A 26,984-nucleotide genomic window follows, 5' to 3' on the forward strand; every position below is an offset into this window, starting at 1 on the left:
ATAACATGAAACACATATTTGAGAAAGCAAACAACACTGTTAACATTTCAAATAATTTTAATGATATAGGATTTTATGCTGACGTTAAAAGCTATGCTAAATTGCTACTTGGATTATTTTGAGCATATATGTGTTACTAGTATGACAAAAGATGACATTAATGGCATAATAAACCAGTAATAAGAAAGTGTTATTAAAACTTGCTTCATAAAGAGTTACTAGTCTGCTATCAGTTAAGATGTTCAGACAAGATGAAATTTCAAGCAAGATATGCAGAATGACTTTGTGTACTTTTAACCAGCAGTGCTTTAAAATAATTACTACTAGATATTTAAGCTAAAAAGAAGAAAGAATAAAAATAATTATTTTTTCCACTATAATCCAGAATAAATATTATCGGACAGAAATAATTGCACATCTCATAAAATCTAGACACATCTGCTGAGAATCTTTCTTCTCCTAGTTTTACAGTGAAGCATTTGTTTTATATATTGCCCAGTTTAGCCATTTCTTCTTGGAATCAAGACATTTAGTTTGGTTTATCCAATAAAATTAGTTACTTTAAGATCTTATGTATTTGCAAGAAACAGAGGAGCGATACTCTACATTCCTTTCATTAATTATTTACTTCTCTTCACTATACTTGTATTGTTCTTTCCCCTTTAAAATTAGCTGCTTGTGGAGTTGCCTTAGCAAAAGCATAGGGAAACTATTTTGGAGAACATCATCTTGTTCATAGCCAACGGATTAAAAAATAACTGTACATTTTAAGGTCCAGGATTGCTCCCATCACTTGTTCATTAAAGTGTTTTTGCTGACAAAGACTTTTAGAAAAATAGAAAACTAAGAGTATAACGCCCTCTTACATGTAGTTCAGATTTAGATCTACATAATTCTTATAATTACAAAAATTATAAATATATATATATATATAAATATATATAAATAGCAAAAATTAAGCATTCTGTTTCTGGAAAACATGATGAAACACAAAGATCTACTGGGAGGATCAAGAATATATAATGTATTATCTTTTATGCTTGAGTTGTTTTAATGGTAAATTTTAATTAAATGACAAACAATGTCCAGATTTTAAGTACACAGATAAAGTCCTGCAAGAACTTCTTTGGATATACAACAACAAATGTATTGCTTACTACAGAAGCAAAGATTAGGTACAAAATATACATCAACGACAAAAGAATATTCCTAGGAGCTACAGTTTTCTCATAGTAACTACTGAACAAAACTTATTTTCTATTAATTTCATAGTACAGCTACAATGCTTTCCCCCCTCCCCTACTGGGATGATTTACAAAAGAGTTTTGGTACATTAAAATGGAATTTAAATAGCAAATGGGGGAAACAAATCATTAGAAAGGGGTGAGAGCATGCAATTCAAAATCAGAGAGAGAGAAGGTCTGCAGGGAAAAGAAAAGAGTTCAGCTGGAAGAAGGTATCTTGGAGTGTTTTTCAAATAAACACTCAAAAAAAAAAAAAAAAAGAAGCGTTATTAGGAGAAATAATTTGTGGCAGATGCAATGGTAGTGACATGTAGATTTGCAAAGCTATCCTACAGCAATCAAGCAGGAAACTACTTCAACAGAACACTTCTATACTGAACACATTTAAATCTTCTGCAGTACTCATGATCACTGGTCTAAAATATTGCTTACTCTTTATTGCTTGCATTTTATTTACAGGTCTGGTAGCAGGAGCATTCTGCTTGAAAGTTCAGTGTGAATAATGCACAAGCTGGAAATGACATGAAACTAAATAGTAAAGGATAAAAGGAAACCAAACTGGAGTTGTTTCCCCAGTATCTGTTGCTCCACAAACTTTACTGTCATCTTGATAATGTATTTTGTACATTATCTGAGATTTATTTATATACGTATCTGAGATAACTGCACTGTCATTAAGTTAGTTAAAAAAAGAAATAACTGACTTTTTTTGCCATACTACATTGTTCACAGAAATTTTATGAACTACTGAGTATTCAAGTGCACTTGTTCAATAAAAATATTTGTAAAAAAGGGAAGAGTATTCTTTTGCCATCTTATCAATAATTTTCTTGATCAGCTAGAGCTGTTTGCTTTTTAGTGCAAGCTAGATTTACTTTTTAATTCCAGGAAGAGCTAGGAGTCATGCTTTTGCTCAAAATCATGTTAAAGCCACTTGTAGAGCTGGGGACAGAAATAAAGGGGGGAAAAAAACTATCCAGCTTGAAATGGGGTGCCACTGAGGGCGGAGGTCAAGATGTATATTCCTGCCTCCATGGCTTTCCATTGCCTTGTACCTGTTCCAACAGCATGTAGAAATGTACATGGGGTTCAGCAAATACAGCAGATAGATCTGATTTTCATGGAAGGAGAAGAGCAGCCTTGTGAGATTTTCTCTGTTACTTCTAGTATAGACAGAGTCTGGACTGGAGTTAGTAAAGGTGTATCAGATGGAGTTTTCTGTCCCCTTATATTGTCTCACTGAGGCATCAGGATTTTCAGACCCTACAGAGTCTTTTTCATTTAACAGAAATAAGAACTGGAAGACTCGCTGATTTCATGTTTTCTTGTGGGGAAAGAAGAGAAGGCATAATGCAATTCAGTGTCTCTCTTTGTGATTATAACAATATGTACTTTTATTTAATAACATCAGATTATTTCTGTTTGTTGCTGTAATATGTGGCTGTACATTAAAGCGTTTGTATAGAATCTCAAAGAATTGCATGACGCAAATATGATCATTAATGTTCTTACATTCAAGACAAATTTATCTGGTAAATGAATTTCAAGTTTAGCTTTTGCAACATCCTTACTTGTGATGCACTGAAAGAAAACAGTCTACAGAAAGCAAGAGAATGCATTTTGAAGTTTGCTGGTTATGCTGATTTTTGGGAGATGATTAAATTTTAAGTTTTATAAAATGTAAAATTCCTGAATCACTGAACTTTCTTGACTAATAGAAACCCAGCCTAATTGATGTACACTTCCTAATCCTCCGAATACAAGGGCCATTTAAGATGAAATTAAATGAAAATGAGTAAGAAACATATGATTAGATTAATATCCATAGAATCTCTAATCTGTATACGACAAAACATTGTTATTTATAATGATACTAATGAAGCTGTCAGAACTTATTTTAAACTAGAAACTTAGTTTACAACATATTCGTTAGTTTCCCTACCCTTCCTTGTTTTTACAGTCCAAGTGCTTGAAATTTCCTGATAAATACTATGCTAAAGTTTGTTCCATGGTGGGAATCTTGAAGGGAAATACAACTCCAAAGCAAACTGGTTTTCCTTGGCATTACCTGTGTATAACAACAGGCACAAAGAGATCATGCTGTGGACTTTCTGAAAATGTAGATCAACACTGCATAAATCAGATGAACCTTGAAACCTTCATTAGACCTGGGAAGGAACAACCCCAATCCCCAAGTACCAGTATATACTGGGAACTACACAACTGTAAAGCAGGTTGGCAGAAAAGAGGCTGGAAGTCTCAGTGTCAGTCAACTAGAACATGTCAATCATGTGTCCATGATGTTAAGAAAACAAAAAATTACTGGCTATTATGCAAAGTACTTCCAGTAGGTCAGGGCAGGGGATTCCTTCACCTCTACTCATCAACATCTATGAATACCTTGAGGGAGACATCTTTATGACAGAATCAATCTCTTTCCAGTGGTGTCCTATGACAAAACAAAAGGCTGTGAATACATACCAGAGAACCAGAGTCGGGGTTGGACTCGATGATCTCTAGAGGTCCCTTCCAACCCCTACAATTCTGAATTCTGTGAACAAGCATTTTCTAAACATCAGGAACTCTTTTATTACACACTGGAACAGTTTGGTACAGGAGTTTTCTTCTACCTGGATGTGGCCCCAGGCACCCAGCTCTGGGTGTCCCTGCCTGAATAGGGGCTTGGAACAGATAGACCCAGAGACTGCTCATCACCAATCTCTTTGAATGGTAAACATAAAAATGAAATTGTTGTAAATTCTTAGAATCATAGAATGGTTTGGATTGGAAGAGATGTTTAAGATCATCTAGTTACAATACCCCTGCTATAGGCAGGGACACCTACCTCCCCCTGGACCACATTATCAGCCCCATTCAGCCTAACCTTGAATGTTTCCAGGGAAGGGACAACCACAGCCATTCTGGGGAACCTGTTCCAGTGTTTCACCATCCTCACAGTAAATATTTTCTTCTTAGTATCTAGTCTAAATATGCCCTTTTCCAATTTAAGGACGTTTCCTCTTGTCCTCTCTCTATGTGCCCTTCTAAAAAGTTTCTTCACAGCTGTAGGCCCCCTTCCAGTACTGCAAGGCTGCTGGAAGGTTTCCCTAGCGCAACATCTTATCTAGGTTGAAGAGCCCTAACAGTCAGCCTGTCCTTAAAAGGAGGTGTTCCAGCCCTCTGATTATTGTAGCCTTTGTCTGGATCCTCTCCCACAGCCTCATGCCCTTCTTGTGTTGGAGACCCCAGAACTGACACAGTACTTCTGGCAGGGTCTCAGGAGAGCAGAGTGGTAGGGCATAATCACCTCCCTTGACACACTTGATGCAACCCAGGATATAGCTGAACTCCACTAGTTCACATCAACTAGAGAAGCACATAAAAGACATGCCTGTACTATGTATTTCATACTCTAATTAGGTGAGCAGCTCATTACATAGTGCATGATCCAGCCTACACTCTTTGTCCAGTTGCATTTCCTGAATATGAAATTGCTTTGAAGAGAAGTTTGCAAAATGAGACCTTTCAGTGAAACTCAATACATTGTCTGTCAACTAAAATGCAATTTAAAGTTTTTGATATAATCTTAGTAATTTGAGATTATAAAAAAGCAAGAATTTCTCACAATTTTCATTTATACTAACAAATAATTTACCATATTATCTCTTCCAACACTGAAATGGAAAACATATATCAATATATTAAAGCTTTAAGCTATCTGTGTATATTTTCCTGGGTGTCTAACAAGTAAGTTGATGAGTGTTGTTTCAAATGTTTTTAGCTGTTAATTATATTTCTAACAGTACTCTGGATCAAACACTCAGAAATGAATTTGTGGTTTCATTTCTTTTTTAGCACCATAATTACAAATTGTAAACAACTTCCCTTTTCCCTAATGGTTGAGAAACTTTATAAGAACAGAAGAGAGGAGCGGAGAGTATAGAACAACAGAAAATTTAAAAAATAATAATAAATAAATAAAGGGGAAAAAAAATAATCTATTGAAGTAGAAATTAAAGAGAAATGTTTGATATGATAAATAATGACTAGATAATGGGTTTCACTGGGATATGGAAATACATCCCATAAAAATAAAGCAAAAACCTGTGTGGAGGGGCTTGGGGAAGGACAACACCAACACCATCCTGATTTTATTTCCCTTATGCTTGATACTGTCTCCAGGCCAGACCTTGGGAACAGTTCACAGCTGACTTGATAGTGAATCTCCTTAGGTCAAAGAAGACTGTGGTTAAAGAACAAATTAATAGATGTCTTTATTGCTTTGGTAGACAAATGAAGAAGAGATACTCTTTGTATTGAATGTTTACTGTGAAGAAAGAATATTTGTATAATTATTGATGACATTCAGTCAAACTGCCTCCCAACAATATACACTTTTATTCATCTGTTGAGTTCTTTCATGTCAGTAGTCAGCTGTCCAATATACTCCTGAAAATCCAACAGTCTGTTGGTTTAGACATTATGGGTCAGATATTTGCATGGTAGAAGAGTTAATTTATTGACTTCAGGAGTCTAGCATACCTCAAATATGTAATTAATTCAGTTACATCTATTACAAGAAGAGGTTTCAGAAAAAAATTAAATAAAATTGTATATTCCACTAAGAGTATACGCTTTAAGTATAGGAATGAATTTAAATGAAATACCAAGAAACACCTTTACAACTGTATTTAATGACCAGCTCACTAGTGTTCTTCATTAGATCTGTCTAATTCTTCTCCCAAGCTTGCAAAACCATACAGAAGTCCTGATACTCATTTTTCAAACTCTACCACTGTCAGTGATGATGACTTGAGAAGTCCAAGCAATGCAATCTACTTCTTTTGTGTGTTTGTTTGTTTGTTTGAAATGCAGTGGCCACAGTTTTATTATAGAATATTTGTTATACATTTGTTATGATTGATCAGTGAGTTCTCTAGTAATTTGGAGATCATAAGTTTCTGTCTTCCACCAACCCAATATTGCTAAATTCACCAAAAAAAAAACCAAACAAAAAAACAAAAAATCCCACCATATTTCTTAATGAGTACAGACTAGTTATAAATTTGTTTTCTCTAGAGAATTTTGTGACATCACAACATAATAGGAGAACTAGCAGATACACACAGCTCTCAAAAGTGTCAGAATTTTAATTTCTCTGTAAGAAGTTTGAAGATCCTGGATTTTCTAAAAAGGCAGTAGTATGATTCAAGCAGAAATGGCACAACTAAGCACTGTCTCATTTGGACTTTATTAGATTCAGAGAAATCCTTTGGGATAATAGTCATATATGGTTTAACAGAAGTTGTAGCAGTGAACATGTCTGTACTAATATTCCTTCTCCCAGTGATGGGAGCTATATTCCAAAAATAACCTGACGAAGAAATCAACACCCACATAACTATTTTAGGAAGAAATAACAATAGATGTACAAGATGTATATGACAAACTTTTCTTCCATGGCTTAACATGATATCACATGTTCTCACCAGTGTGCAGTTTCAGGTTAGCAGGAATTTATTCAAAGTCTTTGGGCTTTGTCTTCTTCCACCTGAACTTCACACTGCTCTTGGGGGACATTTAGTCTTCCAGAGTAATGATGCCAAGCTAATGTCTCTTGCTGTTGTTCTGTAAATAAAAGTGATAAATACATAGTATTGTTGCTTTATCTTTAAATATTCATGTGTTCTTTTTTTGAAATGAAACATTTAGGCCACTTTGTGTACAACCTATAAAAAATACAAACACCTGCAAACCAATTAGTGATGATTGTAGTAGCTTTCATGGAAGTGACTGTATGACTACATAACTATCCATACTAGTTTTATAAGTGCTTTGTCAATCTATCATTTTTAATGTGCTTTTCTTTCCGTTTATATCTTTGAAGTTTTCATGTCATACCTACAAATCTATTTCAGCAGAAAGAATATACAATGTGAAGCAATTAAATGCTTTGTGATCCTTTAATCTTTCATGTCTTTAACAATAGCTAGCTGTTTTCTCTCTTCCTATCTATTCTATTTCATAATCAATTATATTAATCTTTGCTTCACAAAAACAAAGAATCTTTTCAGGGAACCATGAGGATCATGTTGTTCATTAAGATATCCCATAGCTAACTTTCTGACATGTTAATGCAGTTCCTCCCTACTTCCTCATCTTCAAATTAAATCAATTCATGTATCACCATTTATCATCTTGAAATCTAGCTCACAACTGTAGTCTCCAGTTCTGTCCTCCAGAAATGTGTCAGAATAATTCACACTTGCTTCTATCACTGCCTTTGACAATTTGTTTCATTATTCAGTAACCCTCTGCATAAAAAAATTCTGTCTGAACTGCTTATAGATTAATTCTTTCTTTAACATCAATCCATTATCTCCATTTTTGAGTAAATTATTATCTCAAACAATGCCTTACTGACATTCTACCCTTTCTGTGTATCTGATTTCAGATATTTTAAACTCTTATTTCACCAATTACTAAAAACTTTTTTTTCCCCCTTCTTACAAGAAAAGAAAAGAAAAATCAGCCAAACTTCTTGCAACCTACAGTAAAGTAGGAGTATCAGGAGAGCAAGGCAAAACAACTGAAAAAATTTTCATGCTTGAGATCACAGTTAGACGTATAAGAATTCTTGTGGCTTGGCTGAGCTCAGAGCTGTCATGAAAAAAGGGGACTTTCAGGAAATACCCTTTGTTTGCATCACTCTCTCTCCACTGCACAGTTTTAGGGGTCAGACACTTTTCAATGAGTATTGTGTAACTGTTGGGATTTCAGATTTGGTAATGAATTTTTATCACCAACCTAAACAGAATATCTTAGGCAATGGTCCAAATAAGTTGATCCTTTTTATCCTTTTTTTGTTTTGTTTTGTTTTTTTGTTTTCAGTTTTTTGTTTTTTGTTTGTTTGTTTGTTTTTTTCCCTTACACGAGAAAGATAAATCAATGCTCCACATACAAATTGATTATCAAAACTTTCAATCTGGTGTACAATCCAGCATAATGGCATTTACTTTTTTTCTAAATCTAGGTTACAAAGACACAGAATTGTTTGTGGTGAGATGAAAAATTTTTTTAGGTTTCAGTGAAAGACACATCATATTTTTATTTCCCATCCAAAACGGATTTTCTTTTTTCCTAATGCATTCCTTGCTCTATTTCACCGACTTATCCCAAAGCTTTTTATTATGTAATTCTGCATAAGAGCTGTGTTGGTTTTTTTTTTCTTTTCTATTTTTTTTTTTTTTCCTCCCCAGATTCAGGGATTAAAAAAAAACCGAACCAAACCAACCAACCAACCAATCAAAAACTCACAGAAAAGTCCCTTCCAAAATTAAGGCATGCCATATTTTCTCCCCTAAATTCTGGTTATCAGCAAGCACATTTTTTATTAACATCATTAATATAGAAAGTCTTACCAGCTTTAATCATGGCAGAACTTTTATTATTACATTGCACTATGTATATATATTGTTACATTAATATCAATTTGATACTCTGTGATTCATCCACTAACTCCACTACCTACAATTTCAGCTGTACAGTGGTGAATAGAGACTGTGTTTAATAAAAGCCATTTCTGTCCCTAAAAAGTATGTGAATCTAAAAAATGTCCCCAAAATTTCCATCCTAAAAACTGTGTCCTATTTTCAGTATAAATTTAATTATTAAAAGTTTCAGGAAAAACAACAGTTCTCCAAACCGTCACAACATGTGGGAACATAGAAAGTATTTCATTTCTTTTTTTTATTTATTTTCTATTTTTATCATGTAAGAAAGTTGTTTATTTAGATTTTTATTAATTTTACTAGCTTTATATTCAAATTTTAAATCAATAGATTGTTAATATATGAAATATTAATTTTTCATTTTGGGAAAAAGTGAAAATAATGATTAGTATTTCAACTATTACTAATTTTTTTCTCCAATGTTTACTTAGCTGAAAAATTAATCCAAGGTTATTTTCCTTTATTCCTAATTAACCCAGCTTTTTTTGAACTGTGTTTTCACAACAAAACAAAAAAAGCCTTTCCTACAAGGGCTCCATGTTGTGTGATAACAAACAGATATACTGTGTAAAATGGCTCAGTATTTTCATGTGAAGAAATAAAAGATGAATAAATTGGATTACATCTCTTACATTTCTTTTGTAGTGTTATCTACAAATCTAAGAGTGCACTCTTGTTTTCCTCTAAGCATGGGCAATCCCTGATAGAAAAACTCAACCTACTCCTGCTGCTGCTAGCTACCACATTAGAAGTGTAGATAGCTTGACTATGTGTGATATGTGATAGGGTTCCCTGATGACCTTTCATTGTCAGTTAATTGCATTTTGAATGTTTGCAAAATTTCTGGTTTTTTTTTTTTTTTCCCCTACTTATTTTAAAAATTTATTTATTGTGTTGTTTTTGTCTGCATAAACAGATAGATGGATAAAGGGTGGACATACACTTATGTAAATCCTCATTTGATGTTTATGTTTTCACCATACTACTCTAATATTTTATATTTGTGCTAAGCTGATTTGTTTCCTTTAATCCCTTTTTGAAGCTCCTTATTCAGCAGTTTACTGCAGGTCTTTTTACTCCTGCTGTGCCTATTACTAAATAGCATTTGATTTTGCACACATATATTTTTCTTCTTATGCTCTTTGTTTTCTTTAATGATTGTTTTCTCCTGCACTTCTCCCTTTCAGATTTCACCCAGTTTGCTTCAAAATCCATTTCACAGTCACTGTATAGAGTTGTCTAATGATCATAGACTCTGATTTTTTAAAAAGATTCACCTTTCAGTAAACAGCAGATTCAACCTTTTAGTAAAAAGAAACCAAGAAAAACATCTGTTGATCTTATGTCTTAAAATATTCAACATTAAGCGTCCTATCTTTCCATTTTTCTTTTGTCTGTTATGCCCTGAGACACTGCTAAAGTGTCTTTCTAGACACAGACGTACAGGTTCACACATGCCAATATACATATGCAGAACTGAAGGAGATTTCAATGAAAACACAATCATGCTCAAAAAGTCAGACGTGCTGTGTGGCAACTCATACAAAAGTCTTCTTGCCATTAGGGCCCTGGTCTATTTAAAGAAGGCTGGGAGAACTGCTTGGAGGCAGGAACAGTGAGGAGGATGTACAAGGCCTAGGCCACTGTCAGCTTGCTCACACACTTTATACACCTGATTCAGTTGCTAAGCACTTGCGGTCTTTTTTGACTAGAGCATGTCAGGGAAGGTAAGGAAATAGAGCCTCTCCGCTGCTGTTATTACCATCTACAATAGAATATTACCCAAAAAAAGCACAAATATTTTTGGTTTGTTTTACTGATGACATCTAATATGAACCTTTTGGTGGCTGATGCACATCTGTGACACTTGCCAAATGCAGTTTTAGCACATCTACACCCTCTTACAACAGCAGAATTCCACATCAGCGAACACTCCACAGCCTCTTTCAGGTGATAAATCCCAGCTTAACATGACATTGTGTTGATTTTTTGTTGTTGTTTGTTTTTGGGTTTTTTTTTGGTTGTTGTTGACTTTTTAGTTAATTCAGAATTTCCTTCTCAAAATCAGCTTTGGAGTCTGTTGTTTTCTGCACATCATATAAGACAAGGATATAAAAATGAGAAAGTATTCAGAAAGCAGTAACTTGATTTAGTTACTATATGGAGTAGATGAGAATAATATTCATATTGCCCTTGTCTCCACTGCTATTGTATACTACATTTGTGTAAAATCAGTTTGCAGTTCAAATATCTGATCCTGAAAGGTGCAGAGGATCTTCAGCTATCAGCAGCCAGCTTTACAGGTTTTCATAGTAAATGCTTAACACTACCAGTCTTTGGTCCTACAGAGCTACGAAGAAATATTAGTTTTCTTCCCAGTGCTTTCATTTCTTGCTTACAAATGTAGGGTTTTTTTTTTTTAAATAAAAAAAGCCAAATCTTAATTACAGGCAAAGTAATGAAAATCAGAAACGCATATACAAAAAGCAAGAAGTAAAAATGTATATTATCTTGTGCATAGCCTGCTTGTGCAGCAGACCTATTAACATTAGTATTCAGATCTATGGAACAGAATGCTATTATTAAAGTAACTGAAGAGTTTTTAATATTATAAATATGTATGACTTTATAGAACAGTAAGGAAATATATTCTGCTCAAAGTTCTCCTAATGCTGAATATATTAATAAAACTTACAGCATTTTTTTGTACAAGTGCTATAAATTATCCACTTTAAAATTAGATAAAAGCTATTCGAGAAATAATTATGAGTATATGTTCATTACACCGGAGTTGGAGGACTGAGAGATAAGGGCATTAGGTCAAGTCTTTCAATCTGCCTCCAGATACTCATTTCCACTATAATGCCTATAAGAACATTATGGCAACAGAATCTCAGTGTTTAGAGAATTCTAATTCATTCCCACTCTCTGGCTGTGAGACAGTCATTCTTAGCTAGGGTATGAAAAAAACACAAACACTGAATTTTAGCAGACTCAGCTAAGTTGTTCCTCTGTCTCCCTTCCCCCTCTCACCTCACCTCCCCATACACTGCCTCTTTTCCACCCTGCCTGGTGAAGCCAATCAGCATGCAAGACTTTACAAAGCAGTTAGTAAATGTTGATTCAGACTGCAGTATTTACTTAATAATGGCATTGCTTTATCCTTGCTTTTAAGTTAATCACAAACAATCCTCCTCCAATCCTTGCCAGGAAGCCTCCCTTAAGTCCATTGCAAATCATAGACATAATCTGTGTAAATAATTAATCTGCCTGAATCTTATTCCAGCAACACCTGCACCAACATTGATTACCAGATGTGTAATTGCATTTTGCTTGTATTTAAATGGATTTGCCTCTGTTTTCTGTAGTGGAGGGTGCCTTACTTTCTTCGTGGTCTAGGGCAGAATCTCTTGACTTTTCCTTGGTTTCCCAATACATGTGAGTACTGAGATTAATCAGTCTGAAGTTAAACCAAGAGGATCCACCCTGTCCAGCTTGCACTGAAATGGAAGGTCGTTGTGTGGATTGACAAGAGGCAAAATCAGTCTCTAACGAGCTTGATAATAAATGTAATTCAACTCTACACAGCTTCCCATTGGTCCAGAAATTTAACACATAAACTGCTTTCATTAAGAAATTGTCCATGAGAAAATACAAGTCAGATCACTCAATTAATGTTTTACATGGAAACTAAGTTTTAATGAGTCTTCTGCTTACTAACCTCAACCAAATGGCTGAGGTTAATGATCCTCACAAAACATACTTGAGATGTACATACATATACAGATACACATACATGATGTAATACATACGCATGCACATACAGGCCATATACAATACTGAAAATAGTGAGTTTGCTCCTCAGTTCTTTTCCTCATTATCTGTACTTTTAAGACAGAAGGAACAACTTCAGCTTGAAGCAAATGAACAGCACAGTGTCTACTGGTGTTTTTGATTTACTTCAGTCCTAAATAATCCTTGGTCTTTAATTCTGAGTTATATTCATATATTATGCCTGAACAACTACTTTTTGGTGATAAATATCTAATACTGCATAATACACTACAATAATGTATAGTCTGAAAGCTGCAGCAAGTTAGTGGAAGAAGGATCTGATCACTAAAGGAGTTACCTGTAATTTTCCTTGTTATGAGTGTTTACATAATAATGTAATACATAATATACATACTTTAGTCATGAACCTGCCCAATCAACAGTTCGTATTCTATCCTACTTGGGATTATTCTTCTCCACTTCCCTCCCATTCCCTTCCTTCTTCTTTCCTCCCCCTCCCCTTTACCACTTCCCTCCCATTCTCCACTCCCCTCCCATTCTCCTCCCTCATTCTCCTCTCCCATTCTTTCTCCTCTCCTCTCCTCTCCTCTCCTCTCCTCTCCTCTCCTCTCCTCTCCTCTCCTCTCCTCTCCTCTCCTCTCCTCTCCTCTCCTCTCCTCTCCTCTCCTCTCCTCTCCTCTCCTCTCCTCTCCTCTCCTCTCCTCTCCTCTCCTCTCCTCTCCTCTCCTCTCCTCTCCTCTCCTCTCCTCTCCTCTCCTCTCCTCTCCTCTCCTCTCCTCTCCTCTCCTCTCCTCTCCTCTCCTCTCCTCTCCTCTCCTCTCCTCTCCTCTCCTCTCCTCTCCTCTCCTCTTTTCCTCTCCTCCATCCATTATTTTATTTACCAGCAATCGTGATGTTATAAATTAACAAAAGCTAATACCCTGAATTTTCGATGTTATTTCAGACCCATCCATTCTGATTTGCGACCAATCTTATAGTTAGTTTTATTTTTTCTTCTTTTCAAAGCATTGATGCTGTATTGCATAATATCTCTGGTATTATTTGCTATTTCAGGTAATTGCAGAAATGAGTGTCTTAGCCTGAGCACACTTCTCTTACACATAATAACTTAAATGAGGCAATGAGATAAATTGGATAAAGACAAGGAATATTTTTATCTTCAGCACAGGCTTCAAAGGTGACCTTAACCCTGTGTCTGTAGGGGAAGGCAGACCAAAACAAACTAATTTATTTAATGAGATTAAAAATAATCTAAACCAACAACATAAACTAAAAGAATACATGAGAACACAAAGTTAGGTAGGAACTCAACTGAAAAATATCTGGGACTGATACAGGTGCAGAACAGATCAAGCTCCCTTTGGTCACAGCAACAAGCATTTTGTTGTTTAAAAAGTTCAAAGACTATGTCCTTGGAAATACAGTTTGAATTTTGGGTGGTCCTCTGTGGAGCCAGGATTTGATTATCCTTCTGGAATATTCTACGATTGTATGAATTATATACTTGAGCAATATTGTTAAACAAAACAGACTTTTAAATCTGAGAAGGTTGGATGTGTCTTCATCACCTCCAGTAAACTGAAGAAAGAGAAGCACTGTTCTCCCAAATAAAAACTGTATATTTAGTTTTATTAGAAGATAATAATTTATGGTTATTTGTCTAAATCCTAACATCTGAACTTCAAGCCTCCATAAATAGCTGTTCTTAGGTGGTCATCCACTGACCAGAAAATCATCAGAGATAAGTGATATGAAAAAGGACAAAGCAGAACCAATAGCATTAGTAGTACAGTCAAAATGACTGGGATGTATTCTGTCATTTGAAGTAAACATGATAATGCAGACCTTGCATTAGGATCCTAAAGACAGAGAAACTGAGGTAGAATGCAGAATTAATGGGAGCCTATAATTTTTACAAAGTTAAAAACAAAACAAAACTTTATGCTATTCAGGGAAGTGAAAAAAAAGAGCTGCATGAGAACAAATGTTGAAGAAAGGGCAATGATGAAGCTTTCATGAGACAATTCTGTTACTCTGCTTATAGCATAAAGTCATACATGAACATGCAACATACAGCAATCTCTAGCACATGCAAAGAAATTTTGCAGACTTATTATGATATAAAACAACATTCAAAGTAGAGTCAGTTCAGCCTTACAGCTTTTGGTCTATCTCTTACCTGCCTATACTGGAATTGCTACTGCCAGGAATTAGGGTTAGTAAGCAATTTCTAATCATATATTTTACGGAGATAGTTTTAGCGATACAATCAAGATATTATAAAGATTTATTAAGGACTGCAAAGTCCAAATGTCACTGGAACCGAACATTGATGTACAATGTCCTCTGCAGGAAGTGGTAAAAAAGATACATTGTGAAATGTGGTTGCCTATCTGGCACAGTTTAGCAGACTTGTGCACATGGATTTGTAGCTTGATGCTGAGGAAAGCTACACTATTAAAATTAGCATTTACCTGCTGTGCTTCTTTCTGTGTGTAATTAGTGTCATTCTATAGTCCCTGTATTTATGGAGAGAAGAAAAAATTGCCCCTTCTTTTTTTTTCAAATTACCCATTTTATGGTTGTATATACATAATTACATTGCTGGAGGGGTTATTTCTGCCAAGTGACATGTACATGGGTACATGTACATGCGACTATGAAGCCTTAATTCATTTTTCTTCTCAGCAGGAATTTTTCTTTAAAAAGACATTTGTGGTTGTCAAGTCAGATGGATCATTGTTCTCCACAAACAAAGTGGGACTACACCCTAATTAAGAATATTCAATTTATATACTGTCCGAGAATTTAGTTGAATACTGTATGGCCTTTCTGTAATTCTTCCTCCAAATGTAGTTCAATAAGCTATTGACTGGCTTTACCAAAAGCTTAAAATATTGTTAGATTATACACAACTTGGTGTCCACCAAGAGCACCACAAAATGCATGAGGTTCATGTAAGCCTGTTTCTCCAAACTGCTGAGGTTTCTCTGAATGTCAGCATGACCATCTGGTGGATGAGCTATTCCTCAGTTTTGTATTGTCACTAGACTTGCTGAGAATACACTTGAACCATCGACCATTGACCTGTTCATTAAAGAGATGTTGAGCATGATGGAGGCCAGTATTGAACTCTAGGGTACAACACAACTTAGTGACCTCCAACAAGACTTCGCACCACTGATCAGCACCATCTGGGCCCAGCTGTTTATCTGATTTTCAATCCAACTAATTGTTTGCTCATCCAGCCCATATGTAATAAACTTCTCTATCATGATCTTCTTGGAAACAGTGTTGAGGTCAAGCCAAACAATATCAGCTCCTCCTCCTTCATCTACCAAGCCAGTAATTTCATCAAAAACTGTTATTAGATGGCTACTTATGATTTTCCATTTGTGAATCTATGTTGACTACACTTAAACATTTTCATTAATTTCAAATATCTAGAAATATTTTCAAGGATTAGCAGCTCTATCGCTTTCCCAGAGTGAAGCCAAAACAAACTATACCAAGTTCTACCTTTTCATCTGTGAAACCAGTTAACTGTAGAAAATTATTGGGTTGGTCATGTATTATTCCAACTTCATGAATCTATGCTGAGTTTGCCTGATAATCTTCATATCTTTCATGCATCTGCAAATGGCTTCCAAGCTTAGCTGTTCCATCACTTTCCCAGGAATAAAGAAGAGGTAATGTAGTCTGTAGTTCTATAGATCCTTTTCAACTGTACTTGGTGAGAAATGTGAAAAATAACAAGGAGGTGTTCTATAGGTGCATTGGTCAGAAAAGACAGCCATATCTCCTTTGATGAATGATAAGGGAGAATTGGTGAAGGCTTTATGATCGTTAATGACTTTATGATCTTGCCTTCTATAGAAGCACGCAGCTAGACCAATTACTGAAGTGACACTAATGTGGTGGGCAGTAAAATGGCGATTTATTGAAGCAAACACACACTTATATAAACTACGTCTTTCGTGTACGCCTACTGCATTAAATGTCACTAAGATTCTTCCAGAAATTGGGGAAGGGCCTGCCACATAACATCCCGATAAGCTCCCCGTATTTTGCCTAATACAACATCTCCCCCTCCCCATGCTAAGAAAGGCTAACCTGTTACAATATGCAACATTATAACCCCTTAAATCCTAATACCTAATCCCTAATTCCTACCCTAAAGCCTATCCTGCATCTTATGATATTCTATTTGCATGTCAATCATTTTTTCAGCCATACATTGTAAGCAACCTAGTAAGCAGTGAAACACACATGGCACACGCAACATTAATGCAAAAAATATAAGAAACCCTACCACTAATATCTTAAGCATTGCTTAAGATATGCTTGAACCATGGTGCAATACTACCAAACCAACCCTCCAACCTGCAAGAAGTAAGAAATCAATCGCCGCTCTGTTTTGAAGCATGGCATGTCTAATGCTATCAATGTCCACGAGTAGTTCACTTAGCAGTGCGGAAGTCATGTTGGCCTGTTTTGTAACAGCAGAGGCCACCCCCTCACATCAAGGTCTGGTATGGCATGTGTCCCCATCGCTCAACGCCTACTGGGTTGCAGCCAGCAGTGGAGCTAAAGGTTCTTCTTGGTGGCAAACACAGAGGCCAACCCAGTCTTGCCCTTGACTATGGTAGGAGGCGCTTGGCCATCTCCAGTCCCTTCTGGCTCTCAATGCAGAGCCTCACCTGCCGTATCATTGGGCACCTGCTGCGATCTCAGTATCTGCAACTCTTGGGGGTACCAGGGGAGAGTAACATTCAGTGTGCAAATGACACATGCCATCTTTTTGCTGGTGAGGATCACAGTATCATTCCCTAGCCTCCTGTCTGTGATATTAGTCACTGTTGGTGCACAGAACTTTCTGCACGGAACCTGGATGAAATTATATGGTCTTACATATCCCTGAAACTCAGGAGTCTTCCCACACAGGAACCCCAATTGAGCATGTTTGAAATGGTGAGGTGGTTGATTGCAGGCTAAGACAAAAATCCATCCTCCCTGTTTGTTTGGTCCAAGTAACCCACAAATTCCCAAGTTGTTTAATCAAATGAACACCCCCAACCGGTGATCAACACAAAGACAAAAGACACAACAGCATTAACATGGTGTTTCTCGTTGGCAGCAAGGGTTGTTTCTCCGGAATCTTAAGTTTCTTTTTCTTCGGTAACCACAAGAAAGATCTGCGCTCTGTCACAGCCTGAAGCAATCTATTCCATTCACCATACCACAAAGTGTATTGCATGGGCTCAAGAATCACTCGCACGAGACTGACCACATCATACGGCAGGAGACTTGAGGTCATGAGAGCCTCAACTGCCGACATAGTCACTGGAGAATGCAGGCCCTTGTTCTTAACTAAATCTGCAAGGTGAGTAATCACCTTGGAATCCAGAGGGGTCCAAGCTGGGCTGTCCTGCTTTACAGCTATAGGGAGAGCAAAAGTTGTTGCTTCCAGGTCCGCTGTTTGGAGGTCCTCCCTTGTCTGGGCCCAATCAGTGAGAGTGGGCGGGCTCCACAGCATGGGTGCCATGGGGCCACATCCCCCCTGGGCGGGCTCCTGGGCTGCCTGCATTGAATCACCACACCCACATTCACCTTTACTAGCATACAGGGCGGTGCGATCCACCCCTTTTTGGAAGCGGACACAGGAGCAGGCAGAACCCAACAGTAAGGAAGTACCACCCACCCCCTCACATTTAACCGGCGGCACCATGCCTCCCCCGTTCAGCTCACCCGCCCCCTCCGTGTTCTTATCAGGTATGCAAATAACACCACATTCCTTGGGGGCCCCCCCTCCCCCTTTGTCTCTGAAAGGTTTCAAGGAAGGATATGGGGGCGGAGGCAGGGCATCATCCTGATCAGAATGGTCTTTTGCAACTTCCGTCTTCTTCTCCATTCTCAAAGATGAAGCATCAGGTGTGGCCGAGGGGGCCTGCACCATCTTCCACCAAACCTGCAGGAGAGACAAGACCCCCCCCCAATTCCACCCCTGCTTCCAACCCCAGCATCTCCCTAGTGCGCTGGTTCGCAAGCTTCTCCTCCCGCGCTGATTTTAGCGCCTCTAATATAAATCCCCATACTCTGAATCCGACACCTTCCAAGTGGCCGGTGACCTCTGAAATAACATGGCCGTAATTCCATCCCAAGTTCCAGGATCGTATAAATCAGAGGGGGTTGTTAAAAGACCTTCCTTTTCCAACAGTAAGAGAACTGCTGTCACCTCCATTTTAGAAGGAGCCTGTTTTCCACAATGAAGTTTACAAGCGTGAAGAATTACCTTGATAACAGCTTCCATGTCGCCTCGGCCCAAAGTAGGTCTCCTGGCTGCAACCTGGTGCTTCCCCGAAAGTACCTGGGGGTTCCGAGATCTCTCTCCCACTTGTAGAAGAGTAATGGCCACTCCTCTCCGACCCTGGGCTTCCACCACTCTGTGAAGAAAAAGGTATGCTACCGCAGTGGGTTCCTGCCACCACTAGCAGACAGCTGCTCCGCTTCTATCACCCCTAATCACGTCGAGGGGTCACCATTTGAAGGCTTTATGATCGTTAATGACTTTACAATCTTGCCTTCTACAGAAGCACACAGCTAGACCACTTACTGAAGTGACACCAATGTGATGGTCAGTAAAATGGTGATTTATTGAAGCAAACACACACTTATATAAACTACGCCTTTTGTGTACGCCTACTGCATTACATGTCACTAAGATTCTTCCAGAAATTGGGGAAGGGCCTGCCACGTAACATCCCGATAAGCTCCCCGTATTTTGCCTAATACAACAAATTGGCTACAGCAGATGTGGAAAAGGATGAGGTACTCAAAAAGTTATTTGTCTCACACTTCAGTGGATGTTGAGCTTCCCATGCCTCTCATGTTCCTGAACATCTAAGTGGGTACGAGGGAGCAAAATCCAGCCCACCGCAAGAGCAGAGTGAGTCCTAAACAAGCTCACGGGACTGAATATTTACCAGTCTATAGTGGGTAAATATTTGATTGGATGGTTGGAAACAGAGGGTTGTGATAAAGGGATCTACATCCAAGTAGATGCTGGTCAAAAGTGGTGTTCCCCAGGGGTCAGTCTTCAGACTGGTTCACTTTAACATCTTTGTCAATGACCTAGACAGTAGGACCGGGTGTGCTTTCAGCAAATTTGCTAATGACACCAAGCTGAATGGAGTAGCTGATACAAAAGAAAGGGACCTGGACAAACTTTGGAAATGGACCTGCATGAACCAAGTGAGAAAGTACAAAGTGTTGCTTCTAGGCTGGGGCAGTTCCAGATATGTGTACTGACTGGGAGAAGAGCTCATTAAGAGCAGCCTAGATGATAAGGACTTAGGGGTCCTGGTGAATGAAAAGCTGGACATAAGCCAGCAGTGTTTGCTTGCAGTCCAGAAGTCAGTATCCTGGGCTGTGTGAAAAGAGAGTGACCAGGAGGGAGAGAAAAGTTATTGTCCTGCCTCTGCTCCACAATGGACAATTGTAGAAGGCTTGTCTGGAGTACTGCAGTCTTGAGACCCTCAAAAAAGATGGAATACAATTATAGAATCATAGAATCAAAATGTTAGAATACAAACTCATCAAGTCCAATCGTCCAGTCGTCCTCCTATCACCATTAGTACCCACTAAGCTACTAAACCATATCTAGTTGCACCTCATCCAGACACCTCTTAAGCACCACCAGGTGTTGTTGATGTTTGTACTCATTTTTGTCATATCAACACTGAAAAAATAAAAAATAAATTAAAAAAATATGTAGAACTGTAGGAAAAGCAACTTGCATTTCATTTTTGGAAAGTATTTTAGTGCCAAATCCTTGAAAGGAAAGATACTTCTTTATTAAAGTTTGAAGATTATTATGCATTATGGTAGTCCATTTACTGGATTGGGGCATTTACTGGATTGTTTAACATGACGTTTTTAAAACATTAGTAGATAAATAGGTTAACATCCAGATACAAATTCCAGATTTGCAACTCAGTTCTGTTTCTAATAAATTTTCTTATATTCCATCCTTATGTGCTTTAACCATCTTCTTCCTGGCAGCATGAGTCAATAACCACGTGGAATGAAAAAACTGACTTATGGAAGTTTTAATTTTATTTTGGTATCAGTGCACCATGAAATCTTACTTCCAATTTTACCTACAAGGTTGTGGTCTCTGAGAAAAAAATAGTTTAGTTTTCTGCCTGCCACATAGAATTTTTTTTTTTTTTTTTTTTTTTTTTTTGTGATGCTAAAAGAGACAGTGAGAATGAAGATGCTTCATGTCTCTTAATTTATTATTATTTTCTTTTTTTAATTATTATTACAGTAGTTATGCCAATGACTTTGCATTTCTGTATAAGAAGAGCAGTGAGGCAACTTTTCTAATTTTGCAATTGCCAGCTTGCTTGCTACATTTTCAACACTGGTATGTTGGTCAAAATCCTGTGGGTGTGTTCATTAAGTGATGGAGAAAATAACTTAATTCTACCAGACACACTTTCTGTACAGAAACTGCCAAGGCATTTTGAAGCCATTGTTTCTTCACAGTGAACCAACTTTGGTCTTCCTTCATAAAATATAATTCCCAGCTGATGTTTTGATGTTGCCAAGTGATTATTAAATATAATATTAATGCTATCATGTTTTACATAGGGCTAATCAATTGGCACAAAATTGTAACCATATCGTCTTTAATTTTTATCTCCTATACAAAGATGTGTTTGTTACTTATCATCTTGGATGCCTCATTAATATACTAGGTCTGGAAGCTGATACTTTGAAGACACTAAACAAATGACTGACTATTTTAAATTTATTCTGAATGTGTACCTGTACAGAAGGCAGAGGTGCTGGTAGAATTTAGATGGGGAAGAACTATCACTGTGAAGAATTACTGCAAGAATACACTGGTGATTGTACATTTATATCTTTTTTATATTAAAATTGCCAATAAGAAGATGAATATTCAACACACTAAAACAGTAAACAAAGCATTGTGGAGTGAGTGTGCAGCAGGACATCTGTTTTGCTTTAATGGGACTTTCTGTTAATCAACTTTATGTAAGCAAAAATTCGTTAACCACCAGAATGCATAGCTTGGTCATAGATCCTCTGAAGAAGATCTTGTTGATGGAACAGGATCAGCATATGGGGGGATGGGGATGGAAGGAAAGCACACGACTGCCAAAAATTATCCTCGTTACAGAAATTAAATATGTCACTTTCAGACTTGGGTATTGGCCAGACATTTCTAAAGACTGAACTAAGAATTATAAGCAGAGTGCTATGAAAATGAGAAGTGAGACAGAGTGTAAAGTTCAGAAACCTTCAGTTCAGACTGAACTCTAGAAGACCTATAAAACTTTAGAATTTAGAACAAGTTTACAGTAATTTCTTTTTAATATAAATAAATCTTAAAATCATCATCTATCTTCAACTGTAATATCTTTTAATGTCTTTTCATTCATATATTTGAACTATATATATTTGAACTTCCTTCCTCCCTCCCTCCCTCCCTCCCTTCCTTCCTCCCTCCCTCCCTCCCTTCCTCCCTTCCTTCCTTCCTCCCTTCCTTCCTTCCTTCCTTCCTTCCTTCCTTCCTTCCTTCCTTCCTTCCTTCCTTCCTTCCTTCCTTCCTTCCTTCCTTCCTTCCTTCCTTCCTTCCTTCCTTCCTTCCTTCCTTCCTTCCTTCCTTCCTTCCTTCCTTCCTTCCTTCCTTCCTTCCTTCCTTCCTTCCTTCCTTCCTTCCTTCCTTCCTTCCTTCCTTCCTTCCTTCCTTCCTTCCTTCCTTCCTTCCTTCCTTCCTTCCTTCCTTCCTTCCTTCCTTCCTTCCTTCCTTCCTTCCTTCCTTCCTTCCTTCCTTCCTTCCTTCCTTCCTTCCTTCCTTCCTTCCTTCCTTCCTTCCTTCCTTCCTTCCTTCCTTCCTTCCTTCCTTCCTTCCTTCCTTCCTTCCTTCCTTCCTTCCTTCCTTCCTTCCTTCCTTCCTTCCTTCCTTCCTTCCTTCCTTCCTTCCTTCCTTCTCTCTTTCTCTCTCCCTTTCTCTCTCTTTCTTCTTTCTTTCTTTCTTTCTTTCTTTCTTTCTTTCTTTCTTTCTTTCTTTCTTTCTTTCTTTCTTTCTTTCTTTCTTTCTTTCTTTCTTTTGGTTAATTAATACTTTGTAATGGTTTTGTTTGATAAATCCAACCATTTTGGTTTTATTTGTTAATTATGTTGCTCACAGCTGTTGACTTTCCCTGATGATGTACAGAAATATTTTCCACATTATATGCAAATGTTAAAATGATCTGAAGGGTGAGAACAATACTTAGACTCCTCATCTATAATTCATTTTAACCAACAGTGTTTTCATATTTCTAACTTATCAATATCACTCTTTGCTAAAAAAAAAAAAAAAAAAAAAAAAAAAAGCCATGTGCTGTCTGTGGGTCTGAGAATTTGACAATATGATGAAAACTCTGTAAAGGATCAGTTGCCCTACTGGAAAAGCATGGTTTATCCAAAGAATTGGAGATTCATATGGCAGCTCTAAAAATGACCTATTCAATTTCTAAGTTCAAAATGATAACTTGTATAATTGATTATGAAAATTACCAAATTTATATGTGACATGAAACGTATTTATAGAAGCATATTAGCTCTAAGATTACAAGAGAATAAAATAACCATAGTGTCCACAGACTTATGTGACTTCAATTATTGATACAGTGATGTTACAGTGTGATTGTGATGACAATAGCAAATCCACAGAGGAAAAGGACTGGTCCTGATCATCTAATATCTATAAGAAACCTACCAGGAAATTTTTGCTTCTGACTAGTAGTGTTCTGGTCTTGCGGGCTAAATTTGCACTATTGTATTGGAAAAAAAGATGTGCTTCAAGAATTCTGGGTCCTGCATTTCTGTTACAACAATCCCATGCACTGCCACAAGCTATGAGCAGTGTGGCTAGAAAGCCACACAGCACAAAAATTTCTGGGGATGTTATCTGACAATCTGCTCAACATGAGCTAGCAATGTGCTCAGGTGGCCAATGGTGATGACATCCTGGGCTCATCAGAAATAGAGAAGTCAGCAGAACTAGGGTGGTGATTTTCTCCTAGTACTTGGCACTGGTGAGGCCACACCATGTTCTCAGTTTGGTGTTCAAATACTGTGTTCAGTTTTGGGCCCCGTTACTACAAGAAAGACACTGAAGTGTGTGTCTGAAGAAGGGCAGCCAAACTGGTGAAGGGTCTGGAGCAGAAATCTAATGAGAAGTAGCTGATGGAACTGAGATTGTTTAGAATAGAGCAGGGAAGGCTCAGGGTAGACTTTATCACTCTCTATAACTCACTTAAAGTAGGTTATATCAAGGTGTGCCTCTTCTTCCAGGTAACTAGAAATAGGACTGGTGGTAATGACCTTGTTTTGGTGCTACGGGAAATTCATGTTGGATATTAGGAAAAATATTATTCTAAGAAAGAGTTGTTAGCCTTTGGAACAGGCTTTCCAGGAAGTGGTGGAGTCACTACTCCTGGAAGTGTTCAATAAACATGTATTTGTGACACAAAGACATGCAGTTTAGTGAGAGTGGTTATGATGGGTTGACTATTGGATCTGATAATTTTAGAGGTCTTTTCCAACATTAAGTATGGCATGATTCTGTAATTCTTTCTGTTCAGTTTTATTTTAAGTGTTTCTTAACCATATGCTACAAAACAGTAGTGTGCGGATTACAGAACTTCAGCTGAGGACTTGGAAATCCCATATCAAAAATCTATTTTGAACCAAATAAAATATTAATGTAGACTTGCCATCTATGTTTCCTTTGGAAATGTCCTATAACTATTTAATTATCTTCCTTTGAGCTTTAGGTATTCATTTTACACTTCAGGACTTCAGATATAAGATGTTACAAGAATGTTGAAATATAAATTATTATAATAATTATTAAAGCCACTATGAAGATAGACATTGCAAATATCCCTAAGAAGCAGCTGTGTTTGCATGTAAAATTTGGTTGAAGCCCATTTAAATCTATTCTGAATATACATGAGAACTTTTTTTTTTTTTTTTTTTTTTTTTTTTCAATGAAGGGCATGTTGGATGATGAGCAGGACAGACTGAATGCAGGAATCAGGTGCTGAAACTGGGTGCATGGGTACTGGAACCAGGTGATCTTCAAGGCCCCTTGCAACCCACACCTTACCATGAATCTATGATAACTTAATCTAGCCCGAACACCAAGACCAGGTTCTTAAGAAAATGTTTCTATTGTGAAAAATTACCCCAGTTTCATCACATTTTTTTGTGCTGAAAGTGAAAATGATCACAAAATATCTCCACTTACACTGATTACTGATTCCTAGAGGAGCCTAAAGGCCTAAAACAGCAGACAAATGGTTCAGTATGCTAAAACACAAGGCAAAACTATGTAAATAAAAGCAAAAATATGAGGGGAAAGAGAACGGTTAAAAGGTATTAAGAGAAAGAAAAGAAAGCAACATCCTAAGAAACTCAGTGCTGTGTGACCTGGGATAAAAAAAATCTGTTATAAGTTACAGTTTTTTCTAATTCCTTTGGTACAATAAAGATGGTTTGTTAAGAAAGAGCAATTGGATTGGCTTTTATTTCATGGTTGTACCCCATCATGTATTTATGCTATGGCCTTTTGTTTCCTCTGTGAATTCAAGATGAACATATGAGTAGACCTGTGATCTGTCAAATGGCATTGCACGTGAGTCAAATATCTGACATTATTCCTTAGCCATTTCCCGTATATAGTGGAACTCATGTGGACTCACTATCAGCAGCTTGTACATCAACAGTAAAAATATCTTTGGTCATCTCAGTTGAGTTCCTTGTTTCAGCATGTTGAATAACATAATTCAGTAAAATTGAACACTCAGTGGATATCAGATTGCTCAAAGAACTGAGGGCAAGAAAAATGCAGCAAGAATGAGCCTGCTTCTATAAACCATTGACTGATTTTTACACAGGCAGATCGTGATAGGACAAAGAGGAATTATTTTAAGCTAAACCTCACCATGTAGAAGGTAGTGAGGTGCTGGAACACACTGCCCAGAGAAGCTGTGTATTCCCAAACCCTGGAGATGTTTAAGGCCAGGCTGGATGACGCCCTGGACAGCCTGATCTAGTGGGTTGCAGTCCTGTCCACAGCAGGGTTTTGAAACTAAATGGTCTTTAAGGTCTCGTCCAACACAAGCCATTCTGTGATTCTATGGTTGACAACATCTAAATGAAAACCAACAAAATTATAGTGGTTTTTTTTGTTTTTTTTTTTTTTGCTAGTCAGGCTTGTAAATAGAGTTTCACACAGATTAGAAGAAATATGATTGCCAATCCAATCAGTGAAACAAAAAAATAGGTACATAGACAAACATTTTATAAACAGATGTACACAAGCACAGACACACATAAATTCATCTAGCTACTTATTTACTTAAGTATATAGACACATATGTTATAATTAAACAGTTTGACCTATGATGAATTCACAGTTGGAAAATCTACAAAATTCCAAAAATATTATTAATAAATAATTTTTAAAATTATTTTTCTTCTTTATATTCTGTGAATGTCTTTTCTATGTTTTCACGGCTGCTCATTATCAACAAAAGATATCTTGTATTTTCACAGTTTTTCTCTTCTCTTTACATTCTCTCTTCAGATTACTTCTGCTCTTCTTTCCGTATATAATGCCTCTTGCTCACTAACGTTTTCCCAGTGGTTAAAATAAGACTGGTGTTAAGGTGTCCAGTTTTGTTTTGTTTTGGTTTTTTTCATACAATACCAGGTTTAGTTAGACAAAATGATTCCATGTGGTAGGATGCTTCACACTTCTGCTTTGTTGTGCTGCTGGTTTGGCTGGTACTAGGAGGAAAGACCTTTCTCCTTTCAACAGCTGTTGAACACATAAAAGAGAGAAGAAGCAAAGTATTAATATGCTTTTGCACAACAGTGGCTTTGTAGGTATATAAATAGAGGTAGAAATTACAAACAGCATCTACAATTTCAGTCTTCACCTGTTTGCATGCCTTTGTAAATGCACCCTGCATGTTCCAGAAGTTGGCTATAAGAGACAGCTTTCTCCTTATCCTTTACTGTGCTGCATAAGGGCTTTTTACTGAAACTGTACCTTCAGATCTCTGCAGCTTCAAGCTGGACTCTTTACTTTTAGGGAATGTGTATATTGTTTTTTCAGGTAATATCATTCACAAACTGCTCTACCTTTAGTTTTAAGGCTAAAAAAGTACAAGAAGCTGATTGATTTAGATGAAAGTAAGGTAAGTCTTCTACATGCTGCTCCCTGTGTTGAAATGCTACTGCATATACAGCAAAGAAGATGACTTGCAACCATCTTTCCTAGTGACAGCATATTTCAAAGACTGTTAAAGGACAAATGACAGATTTAAAATTAGCAGCAATGTAT

Source organism: Coturnix japonica, chromosome Z (genome assembly GCF_054131305.1).
Source record: "Coturnix japonica strain WE chromosome Z, WE-NBRP24, whole genome shotgun sequence".
Lineage (NCBI taxonomy): Eukaryota > Metazoa > Chordata > Aves > Galliformes > Phasianidae > Coturnix > Coturnix japonica.